This window comes from Lathyrus oleraceus, chromosome 6, assembly GCF_024323335.1.
Source record: "Lathyrus oleraceus cultivar Zhongwan6 chromosome 6, CAAS_Psat_ZW6_1.0, whole genome shotgun sequence".
Classification (NCBI taxonomy): domain Eukaryota; kingdom Viridiplantae; phylum Streptophyta; class Magnoliopsida; order Fabales; family Fabaceae; genus Lathyrus; species Lathyrus oleraceus.
Genome location: NC_066584.1, coordinates 337,672,938 through 337,691,935, shown reverse-complemented (window position 1 = coordinate 337,691,935; position 18,998 = coordinate 337,672,938).

Here is an 18,998-nt window from a genome sequence, read left to right as displayed (position 1 = left end):
CGTTGTTACTCCTTCCTTCACAAGATCCCAAAGATCTTGATAACATAACACAACCTTTATCTACTTGCACCAATTCTCATAATTGTTGTTCTTGAGAATCAGAAGATTTACTGGAAAATACCCGTATGGATGATTCGTTGTCATGGAGATTTTCTTCCCACGAATCGATTAAACTGAAGCTCTTGATACCAGATGTTGGAAATCCCCCAAAATCTATGGAGAATTTCAATCAATCTTGATGAACAAGATTTTTATTACCCATACAGTAGCAATGAAAAGATAAGAACAATGGAGAAAGAAAGAGTCTAAAGTATGATGAAGGAGAAGAAAAATTAAAATTCTGTAGAGTTTCTCTATGCCCACAAACCGTGAAAAACTTGGTATTCACTTTGCAACTGCAAAATACTGTGAATTACAAGTGTTATGAATACTCTATTCACTTTATTACAAAAATAAGGGTTACTCCCTCTATTTATAGATTTAGGTTAACTTGGACCTCAAGTCAAAGCCCAAAACTATAAAAGCCCAAAATAACTAACATTACTAAAATAGGCCTAAGTCGAAATCCTGTGTGAAGAAACATGCTTCGACACTTCGACATACTAACATAACTTAACACACTAGGTGATTCGACACTTCCTTACTCTGTCGAGCAACCTGCTTCGACACAAGGAATTACAATTCAACACCATTGTTGTAATTCGATTGTGATAACTTATTGTTGTTGTATTCATGTGTATGCTTCGAATTTGTTCCTTTCATTGTTATTGTAAATTATAATGGATTAAATTAATTAATATATAATAATAATAATAATAATAATAATAATAATAATAATAATAATAATAATAATGTATTTCATGTCAGTAATGATTATGCGATTGTTAGTCCAAAAATTATTTTGGATTTAAGCTATTAATGTATACTATTGTTAAACATTGTTAGATATAGTGTTGTATTGGATTAAATAATAATAGTAGTTTTAATATTATTAATTATAATATTTTAGAGTTTAGTTAAAAATATTTAATTATTTAGAGTTTCGTAGAGTTAACGCTAGTAAGTTATTTATAGAGCATTTTTGAGCACTTTAGAGTATTTTTGGATACTCTAAAGTTATTTTTGAGAAATAAGGAATATTACAAAGTTGTTTAGAGTTCCCTTGATAACTCTGTTGAATTAATATAAAAGTGATAATTATTTTGTGAAATTATATAACTATTGAATTTAATTAGATAAATAATTTTTGGGTTGGTTCAAGGATGAAACCTATATTTTGGAGTGTTGTGGCATGATTATGCATAATAATTATTTTGATATGTGTATGATGTTTGAGTTATGTTGATGAGTTGTCATGTTAATGCATCATACTAGTATGGAGATTAGGTAGGACTTCGATCCAATAACGTAGAACCTCAGCCATGTGATGTGGGACTTTTGTCTCGAAATGACGTATGACTTCGGTCCAGTGGTGTTAGGGTTGTTGTTCAGTGATGTGGGATAATATCAGTAACAAACCTCATATATCCAAAAACTTGGTACCACATGCCTTTTGATGAGGTGTTGGTGCATTAACATTGCATTATAATTTCTATTACTGATGTTGTTGTGTGAGAATAATTTAAATTTTTATTTTTAACTATCTTGATGTTTATTATCACTATTAACATTTGTAAGGATTATTCTCACCCCTTTCTGGTTTATTTTGTCTGTTTCGATACTTGTTCTATAAATAATCAGCAGCAGTGATTGCTTGTGAGTGGGAGATGGCTATGCATCTTACCTTTTCATATTATATTTATTTTCCGCCATATTAGAGGGATATTGTTCTGATTACGTAACATCATGGGACGAAAATTTGATTTCTGATGTTTATTGAACTTTATTTGTATTTTCATTATCTTTGGATAATATGGTGATGTAATAATTTTAATTTCCAATGCGAGTATGACTTTTTTTATATATGAGAAATATCTAATGTGTTGGAGTAACATCCTATAGTGTATTTTATTCTTTATAATTACGATTTGGGAAATAGGGTGTTACAAATAGCTTGAAGTCATTTTTCTCCTAGAAGATTAGTCTTCAATAAGAGTTTTTCTCTGATGCCACTTGATGAATAAGTTATTTCAAGCACAAGAGGGGTGGTGAATCGTGATATTCAAAATTTGTGATTAATTTCTAACTTTTATTGCTTTAGAAGCAAATTGTGGTAGTATTTAAAAATTCAAAGAGAAAAAATAGCGCAAAATATATAAAGTAGTAAAGAAAATCAGAGAGATAGAGTTAGAGAGATGGTAATATAGTGTTACCCGAGTTGTAAGTTTAGTATGCGCCTAAGAGGGGAGGGGGTGAATTAGGTTCTTTGAAAACTTTTTCCGGTTTTATGAAAACTTATTCTTTCTTTTCTGATTTGGTTATGCAATGAAACAGTAAAATGCGGAAAGTAAAGAACACCAAGACGTATATTGGTTTCCCTCACAATTCGAGTGTACTCCAGTTCCCTTACCACATGTAAGAGATTTTATTATAGTTAGATCTTATGGACAAGACAGTCTAGTCTTTGTATACAGACTCTAACAAGAATACCAAGAAAAATCCTCTTGGATTTTTTACTAAGTCTACTAAGAGAACAATCCTCTGTTAATGACTCTCTTGTTTCCAACAGTCCTTGACAACAAGGATAGTAAGGACAATATGAGTTTTTACAAGTTTTTTACAGATGGAATAATATATCAATCTATTGATTCATCTTCTCCTTTTAAGTAATCAACTTTCTTTATGACATACAAGTGCTCTAAGGATGATATGGATGAAACTATATGAATGTATATTGAAAATTTTGTGTAGAAAGTTTCACCAGAAAATTTAATCAAGAACACTTGAGAGAATTTGAAAATATGAAGAGAAAAAATTGTTTGAAATATTTGTGTGAAGGAGGTTTTAGCGGTAAATTCATGACCACTAAGCTATTGACTAACTCAACGTCAATAAAACCAGAGTCGCCACCACACTTTTATTGTTTCCAAAGGAAAAGGGCAAAAGTACGAACAAAATCCAAAGATAACAAGTTTTCAAATCAAAACTAATAAAATTCCAGAGATTACATATAAGGGGGTTGGTTACATAGAGGGAAGGTGTTAGCACCCAAAGTGTCCTAGGTACTCCTAGGGAGCCCTTTTTTGTCTACAAGTGTTTTGGTCAAAATGATGTTTGGTAAAATATAGAGTAGGGGGATGAGAAAAGAATTCATTAATTATATTTTTTGTGTTTGACAAGACCTTCGGTCTTATGCCTACGTACCAACATAAAAATGAGGGATCAAAACCCCGTAGTTCGTGGTAAAAAATTCAAAGAAGTTGGTGAATGGATTTTAAGAAAATTTTAACAAGAAATGCACAAAAGGCCAAATATTTGAATGGGGTTGTTAGTTTTTTTTTGTCTTTTTTAAAATTAAAGTCAATATGGTTAAGTTCATTTACAAGTTTGATTTAAGAAAAAAGTTTGAAAATTCAATGGCCTAATGCCAAAGTTTCTAATCATTAAAACATGTATAAATTGAAAAACACAAACAAAGGAAGTTTTTGAAAAGAGAGAGAGATTTTGAATTAAAAGAAGTGGGAGGAGATGAAGGGACTATCCTAGACAAAAATTAAAAGTTAAGAGTTTAAAAAGATCTAACTAATGGGATACAATCCAACAGACAATAATGTCATATAGAAACCTGTCATACTCTAAATTTTGCCCCGCCCAATTCATTTGCACGCATCCATTGATATTCAGTCGTTTGTAGCCACTCATTTATGCCTCATTCATCAATATCCCAATATCTGAATTGATTCATTATGGCCATTCCATCTGACCATAAAAATTTCTTCTTTATGCATAAGTCAGAACTAATATGCATTATAATTGATGTGTTTGATCTGACCAATCCATACATTCATCAGTTCATTACATATCCATAATCATGATTTCCCATTAGGTTTCCTATTTAGAACCACATCATTATGCATTCATGCATATATAATCATACACTATGTTCATTCGTAAATTTGTGTTTCCATACCTTTTTCTATTACATGTCCACATGTGTTCATTAGACTTGTTTCACATGGAATGCTTGTTAGCATGGATGTTTAGAATTCGTTTTGAATTACATAAAGTTTGACTTTTTATGTTTAGAACTTTACCTTTGCATTTTTTAAGAGAAATTTTTAATAGTTGTGCCATGTTTTTTTTAGATCTTTAATTGTGTCATGTCATTTTTTTTTAAAAATTTAAGCAAGTTTCTTGTGTGCTAACTAGAAGTGGTAGTAGTAGTTTTTGTTTCTTTCCAAAGTTCAAATTAAATCATGGATTAAGAAGTAATTATAGTTTTTTATTTAAATTAAATAAATCTAACTTTTGTAGCATTTCCATAAGAATTGACATTATAATTTTTTTTTCTTTTTTAAAAGAAAATGTTTTACTTTCTTGATTACAATTTAAAAATTATAATAGTTGTTATAGTTTTATAATACTTTTTTCACATTATATTACAAAGCATTGAAAATTAAAAAATTATATTACATTTAAATTGGTATTTACATTAAGTTTCATATAATTTATTACTAAAAAATTAAAAAATTAATTACAACAAAAAAGAGATTTGTCTTGTCCTTTGAGGGGTCCCTTTCCACCAACCTTGTCCTTTTGTCCTGCAAATTTTAGAGCAAAGTTAGTATCAAAATTCTTCATAATTCTTCGTAATTAAATCATCTGAAAGAGAAGATATTCAGTTCTCTCTCTTCGTTTATTTTTTTTCATTTTCCACTTTTTATTTAAGTTTGTCTGCTTTGTTTTATGATGGAAGGCTTTTAATGAATTTTAAAAAATATATTGTTCTTTAAAGAAGAGAATACAGGAGCAGATCTGCCTTGGGGGATGTAACAAGATTTCCATATCCCTTTCCATTTTCTAGCATTATGTGTCAATTGCTGATTGATTAGGTTCTCTTTTTGAAAAAAATGTTTTCTTTTGGGAACAGTGGGGAGCAGTTGTTTAGGAATTTAGGTTTAGTTTTTTTTTTTTAATAATTAATGAGAGTAATGATAATATATTAGTTTATTTATTTTATATTATTTTTAGAGTTTGTTTTTCTATTTTGTTTTACTTTTTAGTTATTAAGTGATTAGATTTTATTCTTGTTTTATATTTTATCAAAATATTTTTTTTAATAATAATAATAATAAAAGAATATGATAAAAATATTTTTAAAAAAAGAATATAGTCTTCTTCTATTTTTATTCATAAGATCCAAAAAAGAAATTTATTTTACTTTTACTTGTTGAGATTTATTTAATATTTAAAAAATAATAATGAATGATAATAAAATATAATAAAGACGATAATTTTTGTTACAAAATAAAAAAAATATATGTTTAATTATTATTATCCTTAGATTTAAATTTGTATATACTTAGTTTTATTTATATAATAAGAAGAAAAATATAAAAAGGTTCTAGTGTTTAAAAAAATAGTAATAATAAGTGTGACTATTATGATCATTAAGTTGTTTTAATTATGTTTAAAAAATAATAAATAAAAAAGGAAAGAAAGGAAACAAATCGTATAAGTTAGTTTAATTGTTTTCTTTATTTATTATGGTTTTTTGTCCATATTTCTTTTCAGATCTAAAAAGAATATAATTACAAAAAATGATAATAAAAATATAAAAAAGTAATAAATTTTTATTAAAATTTTTTTTTTGTAAAGTTTTTTTAAAAAAAGGTATCTAAAAAAGATAGGTATATTTATCCTTTATGTTTAGTTTTATTTCTGTTTAGATTTTTTTTTTAACGAATACAAAAAAAATCATTAAAGAAAATAATAAAAAATATTAGTTTTGTTTTTCATTTACTTATTTAGATATTTATTTAATTAGTTTTTAATTTAATTTAATTTGTTGTTTCTTTCTTTCATCAAAACAAAAAATAAATTTCTTATAAAATACAAAAAAATGACAGTTTTTTTAAGCATTCTATCTTAATTTTTGTGATTTATTTCATGTTGCTCTGTCTATATTTATTTATGTTGGTTGTTTAATTTTATTTTTATTATTATTTGTTTTATTATATTTTTTATATTCCCCATTTGACAAGTGTATCCCCTACCATTATTTGTAATTGTTTAATTATCTTTATTGCTTTTATTTTTCATTAGCTAGAATAAAATAATTCATTAAATAATAGACAAAAAAGAAAAATATAAAATCAGCCTTTTTTTAAATGAAAAAAAATAATAAACGTTCGACCCGATGTCGAGTCTTTTTTCTCAAGTCAAACCATTAACCATTTTCACTTCACTTCACTAACACCTTTAATCAATTTAACAAAAAAAATTCAAATCATTTTTCGATAATCATCTTCATAACTTCCAACCATTCTCAATTCAAATCTCTTCAAACCATTTTCTTAAATAAAATCTGAAGAAAAAGATTACCCTGGATGGAATATCCAGTCGTAATCCCGAATATTAGGCCCAAGTTATAAGAGTTTGCAAGCCATAAGTATTCGTCTTCTCTTCAAAACACTCTAATATTCAAATCTTTTTTCTCAATAAAATCCGAAGAAAAAGATTACCCTAGATGAAATATCCAGTCGTAATCCCGAATATTAGACCCAAGTTGTAAGAGCTTGTAAGCCTTAGGTATTCGTCTTCCGTCTAAAAACACTTATAAATATTCAAACCATCTTCTCAATAAAATTGAAAGAAAAAGATTACCTGGATGAAAGGTCCAGACATAGTCCCGAGTATTAGACCCAAGCTGTAAGAGCTTGCAAGTCATAAATACTCGTCTTTCAAGCCCAAAAATACATCTAACCGATCAAACTTTTTTTGCCGTCGTGCGATTGATAAAAAAAACCTTTTCATAAATGAAAGACATCTTGTCTTAAGGTGATGTAAACACAATGCTTCGTCCATAATTGTTGAGTTGAGATAAGTGACGTTTTTCCGAATGTTGATTTGTAAATCCATTCGATGTGTGGTATATGTCTACTCCTAATTTGTTTTGGGTAAAACAATGTTTTTTCATCGATTAATATAATATAAGCTAAAATCGACCAACAAACAAACATTTTTCTACCCAGAACTACGTAAGCCTCGAGTTCTCTATTGCACCCGGAGATACGTAGGTGCAGGATTTGAAAATCTTGTCAGGCCCATTAATAAAAAACTTAGGTTTAGTCCCCTTTGTTGCAAAATCCAAAAATATTCTTATCTCTTCTATTCTTTCTTTTCCACCTAATAACTCGAGAAGCCTAACATTTTTAAGCTAACACTAACGCGCACCAATAACCTAATGGTTCCCGTTGAGTAAAACGGACGTGAGGGGTGCTAATACCTCCCCCTTGCGTAATCGACTCCCGAACCCTGATTTGGTTGCGACGATCATAATCATTGTCGTTCTTTCTTGGGTTTTATTGATATTTCCCTTTTTCCTTTTTAGGAATAAACAAAGTTTGGTGACAACTCTGTTCAGTCCATCATGCGAGCATGCGATTGCGCTTTGCTAAGTCGTGTTCTCATTTTTCGAAGTGCGACAAAACCCATTTTCCTTGGAGTTTTAGCAAGAAACAAGCATAAGCAATATCCAAGCAAACCATATGAAGGCCAAAACATCAAATAAAGATAGCCATAATATCCAAGCAAGCACTCCAATAGCTAGTAGTTTTCAATGTCTTCCAATATAACAGATGAAAATATTTCTTGTGGTGAACTCAGAAGCAATCACCAGACATCAATAATAATAACAGTATAAGAATTGAGCAGAAAGACAAAGTGATAAATGAATCAAGGGCACTCAAGGTCTTGCATCAGATTAAAGGCATAGGTAGGGATGACTCAGTCTCAAATAGTGGCATTGGCCTAGTCCTCAAAGCATAGAGAAGTTGCCTATCCTAAGTCCAAAAGTTCAGATCAAGTCCAACAGTCCACCAAGATATTTTTTAGGATTTTTGTTGTTATTCGGTGTTTTAAGGTCCTAAGACCACAAGGAAAAACAAAACAAGCAAACAATATATACAATCACAAGATATGGCTCAAATGAGCAAAGTGAAAAGGAATGAAGCATAAACAAGTTGCATGAAATGTAAATGGCAGATGAATGATAAAGGTACTGGAATTTAAAGTGCATTAAGTAAATGACTTGAAAGTAAAACAACATTAATAAAAAGTTAGTCAATGGTTAGTCAAATGTTAGTGAAGAGTTTTAATTGTTTAAGTCATTCTTTCGAGAACACTCTACCATTCATTCACAAGTATGAATCCATAAACCAAGACATCATCCATGAGAAGGGATCCAACTTGGATAAATCAACAAGTATGCCACTAGCTCTCATGAATGAAAAAAAAGTCCAGTTTTCACACAATGCCATGAAGAATGGGAGACTTACCATCTCGCTTACTGGAATGATATGCCTTGCGGGGCAAATTTAGATCTATGTTAAGCAATCGTAGTTGGACTTATGTAGAAGTCACAACTATCTAAGGTTGAGTAATAAAAATATAGGTGTTAATGCATGTTAGAGATTTGGTACAAAGAACCAAACTCCTAAAACATACCACACACTAAAAAAGGGGGGACCTATCTCATTCAGGCTCATGTTGATTCATCTGACACAAGGTCATTTATGAATCAACTAGCATTTAGATATTAGAGAAATCATTGATCAATGATGGATTAGGGAAGAATAGGGATGAAGATGAAGAAGGAACGGGTAATAGAAACCCAAATTGATCATAGGAGGAATTTCATCTGATTAATATTATCCATTCATTTTGGGAGATGAAATATACATTTCATCAATCCTCTAAATCCAATAGTATTGGTCAAACAAAAGTTAAATTAACCATAACTAAGACCAAACAGAAAGTTAAACATCACAAGACCAATTAAATGGCTAAACACAATTTTTAAACAATTATTCAATTAAAAATCAAATTTAAAATGAATTAAAATGCATTTAAAAAATGCACAAAACCTCAAATCCTTTCAAAACACGAAATAAATGGCTAAGGGATTTATCCTAGGTTAAATAAGGTCAAATGACCTTAGACAAAAAATTTCACAATCTTTGGAAAGTCATAAGTATTTTAAAATATTTAAAAACAAGTCAAAAATCATTTAATTCATGAAAAATATCAAAATTAATCCAAATTATGATTTTAATTTAAAATATGGAAAAGGAAAATATTTGTAGATTTTTGGTGAAAGTCACATATTTTTTGGATTTAAAATGAAATTTCTATAAATTAAACAAAATAAAAGGATTAAACATAAAATCAGAAATTAAAAATAAATTCAATAGAAAAACAAGGCCCATCAGATCTCCCTCATAAATTGAGGTGGCATATTTGATGGCCAGGCAGACGCTATCCACCATGGTCTCTAGTCAACGCGTGGGAACTATGGTAATATAAACCAAAGACTGAGATTAGATCCTTGGACTAAGATCAGATGGATGAGAGGAAGCCAACTCACCACCGGAGCTAGGGCTCTGGTCATCTTCTCTGATGGACCTCACCGGATTGGTCCACCATCAACCATCAAGAAAATGAAAAGTGAGCACACTATTCTAAAGTAAAAATGCTCAGGAGCTCGAATCTAGCCTCAATTTCTCCTAATTCCAAGTATATTGAAAGATATGAGGTTTTGAATTTTGTGGTACACGATCTGAGTTGCTTCGATTTGACGTTAAAGCAACTCAATCTTGTTGCCTACATTGGTAGGACTTCAGACAACCAATAAACAGTTCAAATAGTTGAGAAATGAGGGAGAATCGAAGAGGAGAAATTTGAGAAAAATCACCTTCGGGTAGTTTCAATTGTGCTTGATCTTGCTTCCAATTTGCCTTGGTTGGACTCTAACATCTTGCAGGAAGTGAAATGGATCAATGAAAGGCTTGGATTCTTGGAGTTTCAATTCCAAAACAGAATGAGAATTGAAACTCGATTTCAATTGAAATCTTCAAGTTTATCCTTTAATGGAGGCTAGGTAAGAAATGGTGCAAAGCTTGGGCAAGCAGGATCCTCATTCTGATCAGCAAGTGCATGTATTTATAGCATGTGAGTTGCTTTCCACACCTTTTGAAAACTTGGCCAAATTTAGTAACTTGTGTGCATGGGTGCATTGGCATGCATTTATGCCTAAAATTATGATTGCATTGAGTCCAAATTCATGCACAAACCATGTTGAGATCATATCATGAAGACATGCAATGGTAATTGAAAATTGAATTCAAAAGTTGCCAAAACAAGTCATGCAAAGTATCCATACGCAAGTCCCTCAATTCTTGTCCAAATGAAGTGATCTTGGAATCTTTGGAGAGGTGACATGAAGGGGAATAACTTTGATGTTGAAGAAGTTTTCATTTGGAACTCGGATCATGATGAATTTTGAGGTGGAAGTTGGAGAAATCAAACATGGTTGAATTTTTTCTAAGCACAAAGTCAAATGACCAGATCTTCCACCTTGAATAACTTTTTCTATGAGCTTCAAATGAAAATGGTTTCTTCACAAAAGTTGTATCTCTTTCATTACTATTCAATTTGGTCACAAATTTGACACCATTTGAATTTAGAATGAGGGAGTTATGGATTTTAGATGTTGAGGAAAATTGCTTGTTCAATGGTAATGACCCAAAATGACCTATAATGTTTATTCTTGGCACATTCCCTTGCAAGTAGAATTTTACATTTCTTAAAGAATAAAGGTTGGAGATAACACCTTGAAATTTATTATGAAACTTGGATGGACTTCATATGATAAAAATTGAGCAAGTTATGGTCCTTGGACATTGACCTCCTAACTAGGGCACATACAAAATGACCTATAATCTTTCACCATAAACAAATGACTTTCCAAGAAATATTAGCTCTTTATGTCAACATGAAAGTTGTTTGGAATGTCATATAGAGTAAATTTTATTTTGAAATCATTTTCATATGACAAAAATTGTACGAGATAAGGTATAGGAAACCCTAAATTTGACCAGTTGACTTTCTTTGGTCAACTCCTTCAAACTAACTTGCAAACTTTAGGTTCCTTTGATCTTTGGGGATCATGGAGAATCATATATGCTTGAGATGATGTATAATGAAGTATACCTTGATATCTTTGATCAAATGATGAAGAAACTTGCTTAGGAAATCACACAAGATACCCATATTAATTAGGGCTTCCAAGGCAAACAAGGTTCAAACTCTTGATGAATTCTTGATCAAAATGACAAATAAAGAACACGGGGATCCATATATGATGCTTAGAACCATTACGACCCTTTCCCTGATTGATCCTTTGCATTGAGGGTCTCAAATCCTAGGTATGAGCTTTGTGAGGCACAGATGGACACACAGACTACCCACAAAAGAAACAAAGCTACACATAGAAATATTTTTGGTATTTTGGTTAGCAAACAAAGAAAAACAAAGTATGATACAGTCAAATGTGCTTGGTGATCTCTCCTAATACAAACCCAGTGAATGGGGGGTGAGGAGGATACCAAGTGTGTGATCCCAAAGCCAGTGCAAGTGATGAGAGATCATGAGGGGTCTTACAGCTGACCCTATTTAAGGACATTCTAGATAAGGATGTGAAGGTTAGAATCTTCGTATCAACTCAGCATAATGGACTTAAATAACAACATCTAGAAACAAATTTTGGTCCCTAAGAGACCTCATGATGCATATGGTATGTATGCAAAAATAATCTTTGTAGGGAATATATTGCCACAAAGGAAAAGAATCCGGAGAGACCGAAAGTCCACAAGAGCATAATGCATTCTAGAAGGAACACTCACTGAGGAGACAAAGACTCTGGGGATAAAAGCTATGTGTAGGCCAGGCTACGATTTAAAAACTACTGGAGACACGAGGGGATTTTCCATGAAAATTAATCAGTGGAAAGACTCGGTCGGGGAAAAAGGAAATCTGCATGTATTGGGATAACACCAATACAACAAGAAACACCCGTTGGGGAAATGCGTAAATCATAACAAAGCTGAAATATTCATGCAAAAGGGGATTCTATTTCTTAAATAAATACGAAACCTAACTCAACTGGGGAAGAAAAACTTAAACAAAGTAGTAAAAAGAGATATATTATCTATTACCGGTTATTGGGTAGGAAGGTAATTTACTCGGACAGAGGTACATCCATTACCGGTTAGGGTAAACATATCAAGGATGACTCACTCAGAAAAATGTGGCATATTCATTACCAGTTACTGGGTAAGAATAACCTACTAGGGAAAAGAAACCAAATAGGAATTACAACTACCTGTTATTGGGCAGAAGACCAAAGAGAGAGTATCCGTCAATGATTAAAGTGAACATATCAAGGATAAACTCAAAGGGAAGAATATACGTCACCGGTTAAGATGAACATATCAAGGATAGACTTCTGGAGAAAATAGGAATTACAACTGTCGGTAACTGTGCAGAAGACCAAAGAGAGAGAAAATCTGTCTCCGGTTAAAGTGAACATATCAAGGATAAACTCAAAGGGGAGAATGAGATTTATATCTACCAGTTACTGGGTAGAAGACCGAAGAAAGAGAAAATTCGTCATCGGTTAAAGTGAACATATAAAGGATAGAATCTTCTGGGGAAAGTAGGAATTACGACTACCTGTTTACTGGATAGAATACCAAACAGGAAGAATATCCGTCATCAGTGAACATGGACATATCAAGGATAAACTTGTTGAGGAAACGAAAACGAATTTACTCGAGAAAACCAAAGAGGTACATTAACTTTTACCGACTACTGGGTAAATTGACACAGGTAAAATACTCAACATCAAGAAGAATATTACCAGTTACTAGGTAATAAACTCTCGGGGACCAAAATATCTATCTATGTAAGAACTAGAAAGAAACGATCAGACAAGACTCAACCCGATGAGGATATAACTCAAGGGGAGTGGTTCCATCCAGATAATGGTCTGGGGAGGAAACTGAAATAATAATCGTCCACAAGGTAATAACTCAATGGGGAAAGGAGAAAAAATAAACTTTTTCTACTTAAAGGGGATGACACTCTACAATTGAAGGAGGACAGACACACCAAATCTGCATGGGAAGTAATATCACCAAAGTAGAGGATCAGAAGAAAGATCAATGCGATAAAATGCACAATGAATTGGTTGATGATGTGCTTTATGCATGTATATGCATGAATATGTATATGATTATGCTGACAAACGAGCATGAAGGATACAAATAACTAAGATTTGAATCATCACAACTAGATGTTTGGCCAATCACAACAAGAAGGGAGCACCCATTGGAGAACCTGCTAGGGATGAAAATAAATCACCGAGGATATGAATCCAAATCAAATTTGGCTGGGAAAAGGCATGGAGAACATGCATCCAACCCAAAATGCCGAGGATAAAGAGGGATCTGCTGAGGATCCTAACGAGTCAATATTGCGGGGGATTTTAAGTCAACACCATATCAAATGGGAGACAATCTTGCAGGGGACATCACCAATGCTGCTCAGAACTAAGCATTACTGAGAGAAGAGCTTCTATCAGAAAATGGAAGTCCGCTGGGGTCTCAAGTCACGACAAGAGGTAAAACTCTAAGTGAGGAAAACCAGAAGCTCTACTGGGAGTTCCATCAAAAATATCTTTGTGGGGCTTCACTGGGGATATAACAATCCTCCAGGACAAATCAAAGGCCACCCGAGGATACAAATATCAACAAAAACTTCCTCAAAAGGAAAGCAATAGTCATGAGACTCTTCTTGGAGATTGAGAAATAAACCAATTCCAAGGTACCAAAATATCAACCAGATCTGTAGACTCACACAGGGGATAAGCTATCACGGCTATGCAACATTGCGTTGGGGATCTGGAGACCAAATAAAGGTTCCAAGATAATCTAGGGTTTATTCACCATTACACAAATCAGAAAATGCAAAATCATGAACACCTCAACTAGGGAAAGATTAATTGCATAAGGGACAACACATTAGATACTAGAGATGAAAATCCACCAACCATGTTGAGGATGAAAAACAAACTGTCGTGGAGGTAAAGTCACCAAACCACCGCTCGGGGAAAACCGACAATGTCTCGCATATCAAGACTTACCGTCCTCGAGATTATTGTTGACGTTCCTTTTTGAATTCGATTATTGTTAAAGTAAATGCCTTATTATTTTAATAAAAATGATTGTTTATTGATTGATTTATTTCAAAATTATCATCATAAAAATTCAATTTTAAAACAGAAACAAATAAGAATACAGAACAATTGGATAAAAGCTCAACTTTATTTAATAGAATGGTGGTCCGTAAATGGAGGGACTTCATGGATCTTTACAAAGTTTGAAAATGGTAATTTACATGGAAAAGGGCTACATTGAACACAATGACCACTACTCTCCCTACCAACTTCAAAATCTATTGTGCTTATCTTCGGTTGAGGAAGATGAATCAGAACCAAATGATTGTTCAAAACTGCTTCAAAGGTCAGGATCAGCCGAATGCAGTTACTTGCGAAATCCCTAATTTTTGCCTAGATTTCCCCAAGGTGGGCTACTCAATCTACCAGGATGAATTTTTCTATTTTATGTCTCTAACTTTTGCCTGGATCGCCCTTTCGGATTTTCAATTCACCAAGACGCTCATTTTTTCCTAAGCCACCCTTTCGGGTTTTCAACTTAGCGAGTTATTATTTTCTTTTTAGGCGAAGTATTTCTTGACTGCATCAGCATTTACAGGACGAGTGAACTCTTCACCATCCATAGTTGTAAGAATCAAAACACCGCCTAAAAAGGCTCTCTTAACAACATATGCGCCCTCATAATTAGGAGTCCATTTTCCCCTAGAATGAGGTTTGAAAGATAGAATCTTCTTGAGCACGAGTCACTTTCTCTAAACATGCGAGGCTTGGCCTCCTTGTCAAAAGCTTTCTTCATTCTTTGCTGATATAACTGACCATGACACATGGCTGTCAATCTCTTCTCTTAAATCAAATTCAGTTGGTCATATCTAGTCTGACACCATTCAGCTTCAGTCAATTTGGCTTCCATCAAAACACGCAATGATGGGATCTCAACCTCCACGGGGAGCAAAACTTCCATGCCATAAATAAGAGAGAAAGGGGTTTCCCCTATTGAAGTGCGTATGGATGTACGGTACCCATGCAAAGAAAATGGGAGCATCTCATGCCAATATTTATACGTTACAACCATCTTCTGAATGATCTTCTTAATATTATTCGCAGCTTCAACAACCCCATTCATCTTGGGTCTGTAGGGAGAAGAATTATGATGTGCAATCTTGAAGTCTTTGCAAAGATCTTCCACCATATTATTATTCAAGTTCGATCCATTATCAGTAATGATCTTTCTTGGCATACCATAACGATATATAATCTAATTCTTAATAAATTGGACCACAACCTACTTGATCACATTTGCATACGATGCGGATTTAACCCACTTTGTGAAGTAATCAATAGCCACCAGTATGAAACAATGTCCGTTTGATGCTTTGGGCTCAACCATGCCAATCATATCAATTCCCCACATGGAGAAGGGCCATGGAGAGGAAATGAAATTCAATAGTGTCGGAGGAACATGAATCTTATCTGCATAAATTTGACACTTGTGGCATTTCTTCACAAACTTGCAACAATCAGATTCCATTGTCAGCCAATAGTAACTTGCTCTCAACATCTTTTTTGTCATGTCCATTAGAATGGGTACCAAAGGAACCTTCATGAACTTCCGCCATCAATAGGTCTACTTCGTGTCTATCCATGCATCTGAGCAAAACCATATCGAAATTTATCTTATAAAGCACCTCACCATTCAGGTAGAAGTTACCAACTAATCTTCTTAAAGTCTTCTTATCTTTCAAAGACGCCCTAGACGGGTAAATCTTACTTTGGAGGAAACATTTGATGTTATAATACCATGGCTTTTTATCTTTTACTTCTTCAATAGCAAACACATCAACTGGCCTATCAAGACGCATCACAGTCAAATTGGGAACCTCATTCCAAAACTTCACCATAATCATGGAAGCCGACGTTGCAATAGCATCTGCCATCCGGTTTTCATCTCGAGTGATATGATGAAACTCAACCTTTATAAAGAAATTTGAAATCCTCCTCACATAATCTCTATATGGTATCAAACCGGGTTTATTCGTTTCCTATTCACCTTTGATCTAATTCACAACCAAAGTTGAATCTCCATAGACGTCAAGATATTTGATTTTGAGATCAACGACTTCTTCGAGCCCCATAATGCAAGCTTCATACTCAGCCATATTGTTTGTACATTTGAAGGTCAATCTGGATGTAAACGGAAAATGAGTGCCTTGAGGAGTAATAATCACTGCCCCAATGCCATTACCATACGAATTAACAGCTCTGTCAAATACCATGCCCCAACAGGAACCAGGTTCTGGCCCTTCTTCAAGCAATCGTTCATCATAATCCTTCATCTTCAAGTACAAAATCTCTTCATCAGGAAAATCGCACTGCACTAACTGATAATCTTTAATAGGTTGGTGAGTCAAATGGTCAGACAAGACACTAGCTTTAATAGCTTTCTGAGATCGGTATTCGATATCATACTCAGATAACAACATCTACCAACGGGCAATCCTCACAGTTAAAGCAGGCTTCTCAAAAATGTACTTGATTGGATCAATTTTGGATATCAACCAAGTAGTATGTCTCAACATATACTAACACAGACGCTTAGCAGCCCAAGCCAATGCATAACATGTCTTTTCAAGCATAGAATACCGAGTCTCACAGTCGGTGAACTTCTTACTATGGTAGTAAATTGCATATTCTTTCTTCCCAGATTCATCTTGCTGACCAAGAACACAACCCATACTTTCTTCAAGCATAGTCAAATGCATGATCAATGGTCTTCCTTCAATAGGTGGAGACAAAATCGGAGGCTTAAGAAGATATTCTTTGATACTGTCAAAAGCTTTCTGGCAATCTTCGGTCCAATCACAAGACTAATCTTTCTGAAGAAGCTTGAACATAGGTGCACATGTGGCAGTCATATGCGATATAAATCTTGAGATATAGTTCAGGCAGCCGAGAAAACCTCTGACTTGCTTCTCAGTTTTGGGTGGAGGCATCTCTTGTATTGCTTTGACCTTGGCAGGATCAAATTCAAAACCCTTCTCACTGACAATAAAGCCCAACACCTTACTAGAGAGAACACCAAAAGTACACTTATTGCGATTCAAGTAGAGTTTATACTTCCTCAAACGCTGGAATAACTTCAATAAATGCTCAACATGTTCTTCTTCATCACTTGATTCAGCGATCATATCATCAACATAAACTTGAATCTCTTTATGCATCATATCATGAAAAAGAGTGGTCATAGCTCTCTAGTACATTGCACTAGCATTCTTTAAACCGAAGGGCATCACTCGATAATAGAATGTTCCCTAAGGTTTAATGAATTTGGTCTTCTCCATATCTTCGGGTAGCATCTTGATCTTATTATAACCGGAAAATCCATCCATAAACGAAAAGACTTTGAATTTAGTTGTATTGTCTACCAACATATCAATGTGTGGCAGAGGAAAATTATCTTTCAGACTGGCTTTATTCAAATCTCTGTAATCAACGCACATATAGACTTTTCCATCCTTCTTAGGAACATGCACAATATTGGCCTCCCATTGCGGATACTTGAAGGTAACTAGGAAACCAACATCAATCTGCTTCTGCACTTCCTCCTTAATCTTTACTTGCATATCAGGATGAGTTTTTCTCAACTTTTGCTTGAGCGATGAGCATTCTGCCTTGAAAGGCAATCTATGCTCCACAATCTCAGAATCCAAACCAGACATATCTTGATAGGACCAATCAAACACATCAGAATACTCTCGAAGAAGATCAATCAACCCCTTCTTAGCTTCTGGACACAGTTGAGACCCAATATTGACTTCCTTCACATCATCATTGGAACCCAAGTTGACTAATTCAATCTTCTCTTCAAACGGCTGAATGGCTTTTACCTCATGCTCAAGCAAATGGGATAACTCATCAGATACTTCTTCATCATCATTCTCTTCCTTAACTTCTAAGACAAGGAAATCAATGTTTGGAGAGGGAGTAGGATCATTACATTCAATGGGTTTGAGAACCAACCTGCATAATGACTTGATATTTTGATTTTAGAGAAATGGAGTGTGAACAAATATTATGCAGATGGAAAGATTATTATTTATTTATGTTTTTTTGTGATTACCACTTTCGCAAAAAAGCATAAAAGTAAAATAAACATCATAAATGTGGATGAAAAACTTGTATTTTATTGATGATAATAAGGAAAATTCTCAACAGTGTTTCACCTTTCCCTTAGGCATAGGAGAAGTACTTTTCTTAAAATAATAAAAAAAATTACTTCGAATGGTGCATAACAACATGAATATCAACAACGACCCAATTGTTGCAAGTCTGGCCGTGTGTTACAAAGTTGTCACAAACTTCATCCTCATCACTGACTTTAATAATGGTAGTTGAGTGTTGATCATCCTTGTGAATGAGCCCTCCATTGCGAAAAACTTCTTGCATATCCTTGACATTTGCGTTGAATGGCCCTTGCTGAAATCCCAACCCTGCTCTATTCTTGTTATCAATTACTTACATAACGCGACCGCATCTGTCGGTGCTACCAATCTGAACAACCTCTTTGGCATCCTTCAGAGAAGACATGGGTTGCCCAACCTTCTTCAATTCATCAGCAATAGACAAAGCTTGGAATGACATTCCAAATTTTTCTTCAACATCTACATAAGTAAAGGATGACAAATGGCTTACCAATAATGCTTTCTCACCACCAACGACAACAAGTTTGCCGTTCTTCACAAATTTTAGCTTCTGGTGCAGAGTAAACATCACAGCGCCAACTTCATAGATCCAAGGCCTTCCTAACAAGCATCTGTAGGCCAGG